A 9,115-nucleotide genomic window follows, 5' to 3' on the forward strand; every position below is an offset into this window, starting at 1 on the left:
TAGAAAACAAGTAGAGTCTTGAATAACTGCTTGTTGACTACCTGAATTAATGAATCAAGGACAACTCTACTACCTTTTTCTTATAATAATCCTAATTTTAGAAGAGAGAAAATTTAGTTTGGATCATGCCCTCTCCCTGTAAGCTACCCATATCTTAAATAACATGGACTTCTTGGGGTGGTGCTAAAGTGATTTTGAGGTTGGTTGAAGAGTAAGTGTTCGTATTCCCCCAAAATTCCTATGTTGAAGCCTCATTCTCAATGTCAGAGTATTTGGAGGTGAGGCCTTTAGGAAGTGATTTGGTCATGAGGGTGGAACCCTTATGAATGGAATCAGTGCACTTATAAAAGGGATTCCAGAGAGCAACCTTGATCCTTCCAGCATATAAGGACACAGCAAGGAGATGGCTGTCTCTGAACCAGGAAGTGAGCCCTCACCAGACACTAAGTCTGCTGGTGCCTTAACCTTGGACCCCCAGCCTCCAGAACTGTGAGAGATAAATTTCTCTTTTGGCTTTTGGCTTGGAGGAGGCAAAGGTAAAACTGTCTTTGGTTGTCCCGAATCCAGGTGCATCTGACACCAGCCGCCTCCACCATGCTGCCTAAGCCAATTGACCCCAATGCCTAAGCATTGACCCCAATGAAATCAAAGTCGTTATACCTGAGGCACACCAGTGGCGAAGTCCGTGCCATGTCTTCCCTGGCCCTGAAGATCAGCCCGCTGGGACTGTCTTCAGAAAGCGTTGGTAATGACATTGCCAAGGCAGCCGGTGATTAGAAGGGTCTAAGGATTATAGTGGAACTGACCATGTAGCACAGACAGGCCCAGACTGAAATAGTGCTTTCTGCCTCTGGCCTGATTGTCAAAGCCCTCAAGGAACTGCCAAGAGACAGAAAGAGGCAGAAAAAGAAGCACAGTGGAAATATCACTTTTGATGAGATTGTCAACATTGCCCGAAAGATATGGCACTGACCTTTAGCTGGAGAACTCTCTGGAACCATCAAAGAGATCCTAGGAACTGCCCAGTCTGTGGGCTGCAGTGTTGATGGCCACCACCCTCATGAAATCATAGATGACAGCAATAGCAGTGCAGTGGAATGCCCAGCTAGTTAAGGGCTACAAAAGAAAATATTTCAACAAAAGATCACTTGATAACCAATGGAAAAACAAACAAACAAACCAATTTCTGTTTCTTATGATGGACCCAGTCTATGATACTCTGTTATAGCAGCACGAATGGATTAAAAAGGCGTTTGGGGTAATTCCCGATTGGATGCACCATTAATATAGTAATGATTTGTTTTATTTTTTTTAAGTTTATTTATTTTGAGAAAGAGACAGTGTGAGTGAGGGAGAGGCAGAGAGAGAGGGAGAAAGAGAATCTTAAGCAGGCTCCTGGCTGCCAGCACAGAGCCTCACACTGGACTTAAACTCACAAAACCGCGAGATCATGACTTGAGCCAAAACCGAGTCAGATCCTTAACTGACTGAGCCACCCAGGTGCCCCAACATGGTAATAATTTAAACCATATTCCCTTTGCTTGGTGGGCCAACAGAAGGCATGCTGACCCCCACAAAGCAGCTTGCTTTCTTCTTCCCTCTGGGTGACTTCTTGGGCAGGGGTTCTCAAAGAGGTGGAGGGAACAACAGCTGGGTAATCTTACAAACTATAAATACCTACTACCCCCTTCTTTCTTGCCTCCCCAAGGAATCTTCCCTTCGTTCTCCTCACCCTCCACCCCTATGAGAATCATCTTATTTTTTTTTAATTTTTTAATCTTTATTTATTTTTGAGAGAGAGAGAGACAGAGCGCAAGCAGGGGAGGAACAGAGAGAGGAGACACAAAATCCGAAGCAGGTTCCAGGCTCTGAGCTGTCAGCACAGAGCCCGATGCGGGCTTGAGCCCAAGAGCTGAGAGATCATGACCTGAGCCGAAGTCAGATGCTTAACTGACTGAGCCACCCAGGTGCCCCAAGAATCACTGTCTTAAAGCAAATGCTATATGGGCAGAAGGGAGAAGTAGACACATAGGGATATGCACAGAGAATTCTTCTGAATTAAAAAAAATCTCAAAAAAAGAAACAAAGACCTCATTCTCATTTAGAGCTTGTTCTAACTCTTATCCTATGACTATGTTCAAGCTGTTGACTTTTTCCATGGCCGGATCTTTCCCAGAGCACACAAAAGCCCCAGGAAGACTGAACCCAGCTGTGAGTTTCTTACCTTCTGTTCCTTTCTGTGTCACCTCAGATCCTGGGAAGACCAGGATCTGTTAGCTAGTTTTCCACCTGAATGCTAGAGAACCCTCTTGTCTTGCTTGGTACCCAGTCATTCCTGTTTTGCTTCGGGCAGGGTTTTGTGTCCCAGAGTCTGGAATTTCATTGTGCTATGTCTTATCTGGGTCTTTAGTAAATGGATCGCCTTGGCTTCAGGCTTATCTTGCAAAAACCAGAAGCTTCCTTGGCCCTTTGCTGGGGTTGCCAGGATCAGGACTTCCTTTACTGACCCCTGTTACCTCTCTGACTTGAAATACCCTGTCTATAGTCCTTCTACCCCAGTACATCCTAGTCTTGTAAACAAAAAGGACTGTAGATAATCTTCAGGTTCCTTCTTAGCTCTGTGATTCTGGGATTCTTCTGTCTCTACCATGTTTTCAAGTCAAATTCTTAATTTTTTGGATGAAGAAGTCATATCTCTCCACTACATTATTCTCACTCAGTCTGCAGCTTATTTTCTCTAGAAGTTACTGCTGTCAGGATAATTGCCATTTTGCCCATGTCTGGACCATACAGTTTGTCTTTAGGGATCCCAAATACTTCTACTATCATTATTAATTGGGTAACAAACAAAAAACAAAAAACCTTCTTACCTTTTAGATTTGTCTTTTAGATTATCTTCTCTTAGCTGCTCTGGCAGTTCCTTTGTTCCAACCCCAAGGATGGTGATTCACACAGCTCAGGTCTAGCTCAGGGTCCTTAGTCCTGCCCATTCACTGGTGCAACTCCTTTTCTTAGCTGCAGACATCCACTCAGCTGGAGTGAGGAAGTGAAAAATGGACTCCATAAGGCCACAATGTTACTTTTTATAATGCATATTTTTTGAAACATTCTTGAAGACATTCTTTAAAAAAAATGTTTTTAATATTTATTTATTAAAAATTTTTTTAAATGTTTATTTATTTTACAGAGAGTACAAGTAGGGGAGGCGCAGAGAGAGAGGGAGACAGAATCAGAAGCAGGCTCCAGGCTCTGAGCTGTCAGCACAGAGCCTGACGTGGGGCTCGAACCCACAAATCGTGAGATCATGACCTGAGCTGAAGTCGACGCCTAACCAATTGAGCCACCCAGGCGCCCCAACATTTATTTATTTTCGAGAGGTAGAGTGCGAGCGGGGGAGGAGCAGAGAGAGAGGGAGACACAGAATCTGAAGCAGGCTTCAGGCTCTGAGTTGTCATCACAGAGCCTGACGCGGGGCTCGAGCCCACGAACGAACCGTGAGCTTGTGACCTGAGCTGAAGTCAGACGCTTAACCGACTGAGCCTCCAGGTGCCCCTTCTATAATATTTTAAAACAAATGTTAAACCAGAATGTAATCAGCTCCCAGCACCAGAAAGGGCATCTTTCTCCACAAGGAGAAGGTATGTGCATGTACCCACCACTGTTGCAGTGGTCTCAAGACAGCATTTTGGCACCACGCAGGAGTAGAAGTTTGCAGATGATGTGTTCAGCCCAGCACTGTCCCTTCCTGAGATCCTTGGGAGTACAGTAGCTTCTCTTGAACCATATTCCTTTCCAGCAGGAAGTTTCTGGGCTTTTCCCATTGCTACCGTCAAGAAGTAGCCTGTGTGCCTGCCAGTCTGCAATCCCAGCACCGACATCCCTCTCACCAGCACCGTCCCAGGGAGCTCCTGACTATGCTCAGGGTTTAATGGCCCTCGAGGGAGGCCACATTGGACTCTTTGTAGGTTTAGGTTATGTTCTATGTTAGCTATAAGGGGTCCCAGATTCAACCTGATTCCAATTCAACATTTCTAGGGGCTTAAAATCAATTCTGCCTGTCTATCGTTGGGCCAGAGATTTTTCTAGGATCATCTGGACTCCCTTGAGTTGCTGCCAATAGGCCAGCAGGGAAACTCCAGCCCAGCCCAGGTTGACTGGCCCTGGGACACCAGTGTGGTATCCTGTGGTGTCTTCCACTCACCAACAAGGTCAACCACAGCCTGTTCCTTGTGTTTCAGAGTCCTTACAGTGGAACTGTTTGGTTCCTGCAGGAGCACAGAAAGAAAACAGTGAGGAGGAGGAGTGGGGAGAGAAAGACTCATGCAGAAGAGGGAGAGGAAGTGAGTGATGCTGAGGGAGGAGAAAAAGGCAAACAGCAACAGCAGCAACAGCAGGAGCAGAAAAAAAATAGGAATGTGAGGGCGGGAGGGAAAGGCAGAAAGGCAGGGTTCTGCTCATAACAATATTAACCCAAATTCCTGGGTAACATTTTACAGTGACCCATGAAATCTGTGTGAGAAAATAAGGAAGGAAGCTTGCAGTTTTAATTAATGGTAAAGCCTAGTGTTTCCATGGTCCCCATCCCTGGGAAGATCTATGGGCTAACTTCCCGGGTTTCCGCTGCAACACCCTTGGCAGTTCAGAACTGGGGAGACTAGCAAAGCCAAGTGGCTTTGCTGCACTCCTGCACCCCCATGCAAGCAGAGGGTCCCATATCACAAGGGTTGAGATACCAACAGCTCTCTGAAAACAGTTCACTTTGTCTCTTTCTTTCTTGACTTTTCCCTCATTCTGCTTTGTGTCCTCTTTTGTGGACCCTCTTGACTCGAGAACACTTTCTCGGGCCTTTTCACTAGAGTGCTGCAAAGATTGGATCCACTCTCATAAAATGCTTTGCATATTGCAAATTACAACAAAGGTGATCATTGTGATGGCTGTAACCTAGGACAAAATTGCTTCCTCAACATACAAGCTGGCAATCCCTCAGTCTGACTGTCAGAAAGGGTGCTACTGGTATGTTTTCAGAATTTCTCGATCTCCTAAGCCAGTCGGAAATATTAATAAGAACTTGGAAAACAATGACCTGTTCACTGGGGTTGACATGAAGTTTGTCCTCTCAGTTGGTCTTGTTTTTGGCTCTCTGGACAATGGTCCACCTTGCATGTTCACAACTCATAGCCTTGCTCTCCCTTCATTTAGTTAAGCAAGTATTCTAGGGCCAAATTCCCCAAGAGCTATGGATTCAGGCTCTGCAAATCCATTTAGAATAAGTCTAGTTGGCCCAGAACATCTGGACCCCATATAAATACCGAGTGAGTATATATGTGTGTTAGGGGCATTAACATGAAATTTGTACAGAAATAAATAATAGAGTAGGAAGGAGGGCTTTCTGTATGATTCTGGTGAGATGACTGTAACAACAGGAGAGTAGAACAAATGACTGAGAAAAGAAGAGCTGATCTCTGGTAGAACTGTAAAGACCAAAATCTATGTAGCTACGCAGTGACTAAGAGGGAATGAAATACGACGTAAACACTCAGGCAGAGGGTTTTAGCCTGTCCAGGAGCAGAAGTAACAGGGGAAAGACAGCCTTTCATAGTCTGTAGGTATCTTCTTCTGCTAGGAGAGGCAGACATTTGGTGGGTCTTCAGGGCAACATAGATGATTACTGAAAAGACATGAAGAGAGCTTCAGGTTAAATGGCACAATCGCAAGTCATCCTCAATCTGTGATTTATTTGCTCGTGTGGATGCACAACAGCTGTCTCTGATTAGAAACAGTAATTAGAACACTGCCTTCTTCTGTTTCAAAAAGTATTTGCTGACACGTGAGAAGCCCCAAGGACTGCGGCTTGATAGCAGTGGTAAGTTGTTAATGTAATGGTTTTGACCTTCTCAACTGGTCTGCTTTAGTGTCAGGCAATGCTTATCTTTACCGAACCTTTGTAAAGTACGGTTAGAGAAACTGTAGGCTTCCTTTTCCAGTAAAGGACTAGATGTTGCCATTCATCACTCCTCTTGTGTCTGTCCACAAGGAACAAAGAAGTAGGTCAAAACTTACCTACCCATCAGTCCCTTTGAACTGGCCTCTGCTGGAGGTCTCTCAAATGGCCACAGTTCGTTCTCTCCACCTCATTGTAAGGAACTAGCCTTCCCTCCGTGTCCACCAGGAGGAGTCAGAGAGCCTGCCCGCCTGGGCGATGCCCGGGGCAGCCTTGCTTCCCTGGGTTTGCAAAACTTCCCCCTGGTTCCTTTCTCGGACAGCAAATGCAGAGGTTAGTGAGCCTCAAGTTTGTTTTCCAGAGTGAGGAGGAAGGAAATGGGGGAAGGGAGCAGGCATATCAAAATGCACTTCCAGAACAAAAATGATTTCTGAAGCACATGGTGCTACTGAGGGAGAGGTGATGACAGCCTCCTCCCATTTCCGGAACAGCTCCCAGAGTTGTCCGTGGGCGGATTCACATGACACATTCTTACACCCAATTCCATTCTGTGCTGTGTTTGCTCCTTGTTCGCATCTCAGGAACAATGGATCTGTACATCTTTGTATCTGAGTTTGATTCCCAATTGGTTGTATAGCTGAATTCTAGGCTTCCCGGTTTGTAATGTATTTATGCCAGTATTTATGCTTGTGAGTCATGAAACCTCATCAAACTAGCTTTACCTGTGCATGTGAACTGGAATATTGAATTGTGTGTATGTCCATGTGAACCGGAATACTGAATTGTGTATGTCCGTACTTCAAAAGAATTATTTATCATTAAGAAGTTGCTATTCTTCACAATGTTTTCGTGTGAAAAAATATTGCTGGAGGAAGTAATAGCAATGATGCAAATTTGCCTGGAAACTGTTCTGAAACCAATTTGCCTTTCTGTGAAGTACAATTTGGGTTTTGGCATTTTTTGATTGATGTCTCTATATGAGGAGGTTTTTGGCTTTTTAGTGTTGCTGCTTTTCTGTTCTCACTCCTCTAGGAATCTTTGCCAACACACCACTGACATTTGAGGAAGAGAATAGAGACAGTTTGGCTTCTTGTAAATTTTTCAGTTTCCTTGGTGATGTAAATAATTATGGAACATATAAAAAGTTTTCAGCAAATTCAAATTTGGTTTTGAAAAAGCAGGTGCCGGGGAGCCTGGGTGGCTCAGTCGGTTGAGCGTCTGACTTCAGCTCAGGTCATGATCTGGCAGTTTGTGAGTTCGAGCCCCGCATTGGGCTCTGTGCTAACAGCTTGGAGCCTGCTTCGGATTCTGTCTCCTTCTCTCTCTGCCCCTCCCCCACTTGTGCTCTGTCTCTATCAAAAATAAATAAAATATATTAAAAAAAAAAGAAAAAGCAGGTTTGTTACCTGTGATAAGGGCTGCAGGAATGAGCTCAGCAAGAAATTATCTTTTCCTCTTAAACTCACTTTATTATTTTTATTAATGTATGTTTATTTTAAGAAAGAGAGAGAGCAAGAGCAGGGGAGGGGAAGAGAGAGAATCCCAAGCAGGCTCCACGCTGTCAGCACAGAGTCTGACTCAGGGCTCAATCTCACAAACCATGAGCTCATGATCTGAGCCTAAACCAAGAGTCAGATGCTCTTGAGCCGACTGAGCCGACTGAGCCACCCAGGCGCCCCCTGAGACCCCAATTCTAATGGCAATATAAAACATGCTCTTTACGAGGTTCAGTAAAATTACCCAGGTGTGCGGGTGGCTTCAGGCCCAGCTCTGATAGGACAATTCCCTGCCAGTTTCAGCTTTACTAGGAGACTCCTGTCCAATGGGTAGACCCAGAACCCAGGAACCTGAAAAGAAAGGCCGAATCACCTAAAACTTAGTGAGCAATTATCCAAATCTCAGATGTGGATTCTTCAAGTGGAGGAGTTCTCGCAGGAGAACATAAGCGCCTGCTACTCTGGGAGAGGTCTGATTTAACAGTGCCCTCCTCAGTAGCATATTTTTCACTCTGGCTATTCTAAACTTTCTTATATTCTTCAAGTCCCAGTTTCCCTTTTTCCTTCCTTTCTCACCACTTCCTCTTTTAATCTTGCCAAATTGCCTTCCTCCCTTCACACCTCGTGGGGAGAAAAATGAGCTCTGCCATTTATTACCTTTTTCATATTGTTAAAGTTACCTCACTTCTCAGGGACTCTTTCTTTAATTGTTAATGGAGATAACAACAGAACCCACCTTATGAGGTCGCTGTGGGGATTAAATGAGTTAATGCATAAAAATTTTTAGGCCAGCGCCATGGTGAATGCTTAGTAAATGTTAGCTCTTAGTATTACTGAGAAGACAAAGGTCAATACCATGAACTCCATCCAAACTCCTCTCCCCCTAAAAAATCACTGTCACTATCCATCACCACCTCCTTCTCCTTACCTCAGAGGACAAGACTAGCTTATTGTCTAAGTCTGTGCTCTCCACCTGTGTCTGGATTCCATTGTTTCCTATCTCCTCAAGGGAACTGGTTGGATGAATTCTTTTCTCCCTCACATGTTAAATGGATTCCTTTTTCCTCACTCCCTTTTCTCATTCTCAAACAGGCTCAGGGCTCTCCTAGTTTAATGCTTATTTATTTTTGAGAGAGAGTTGGGGAAGGGTAGAGAGAGAGGTAGACAGAGAATTGGAAGCAGGCTCCATGTGTCAGCGCAGAGCCCAACTGGGGGCTCAAACTCAATGAACTGTGAGATCATGACCGGAACTGAAACCAAGAGTTGGACGCTTAACCGATTAAGCCACCCAGGCTACTTTCTATTTCTATGCTATAGTCTTTTATATATGCTATTCCTTTGCTTAGAACCCTTTCCCTCCCTCCCACAGTCAACTTCTTCTCTTCCTTGAACAATCATTGCCAACTGCCTTGAGCAGGTCAATTCTACCTGCTATATATATTTCATAGGAGTATGTTCCTCTTTGCAGTATTCATTATAAATTGCAATTTTATATTTATTTAAAGAATCCTTTGATTTGTATCTGTCACCTCAATAAGTCTCATGAAGGCAAAAACTATATGTATATATTTTGGGGGGGAGTGGCATTGAAAAATGAATACAATTCTGTATCTCTGTTTATAACACTGTTTCACTCTAATGTAATAGTATGACACCCAATGTGGCTAAGACAAAATTC

General features: G+C 44.2%; 1 pseudogene; it reads left to right on the forward strand.

Moving 5' to 3' along the window:
• The first annotated feature begins 638 nt into the window (after nt 1-638).
• Nucleotides 639-1,262, forward strand: LOC112856239 (large ribosomal subunit protein uL11 pseudogene; annotated as a pseudogene).
• Nucleotides 1,263-9,115: the final 7,853 nt, after the last annotated feature.

The sequence above is a fragment of the Puma concolor genome, chromosome B3 (genome assembly GCF_028749965.1).
Source record: "Puma concolor isolate L17-30 chromosome B3, mPumCon1.1.hap2, whole genome shotgun sequence".
Taxonomy (NCBI): Eukaryota; Metazoa; Chordata; class Mammalia; order Carnivora; family Felidae; genus Puma; species Puma concolor.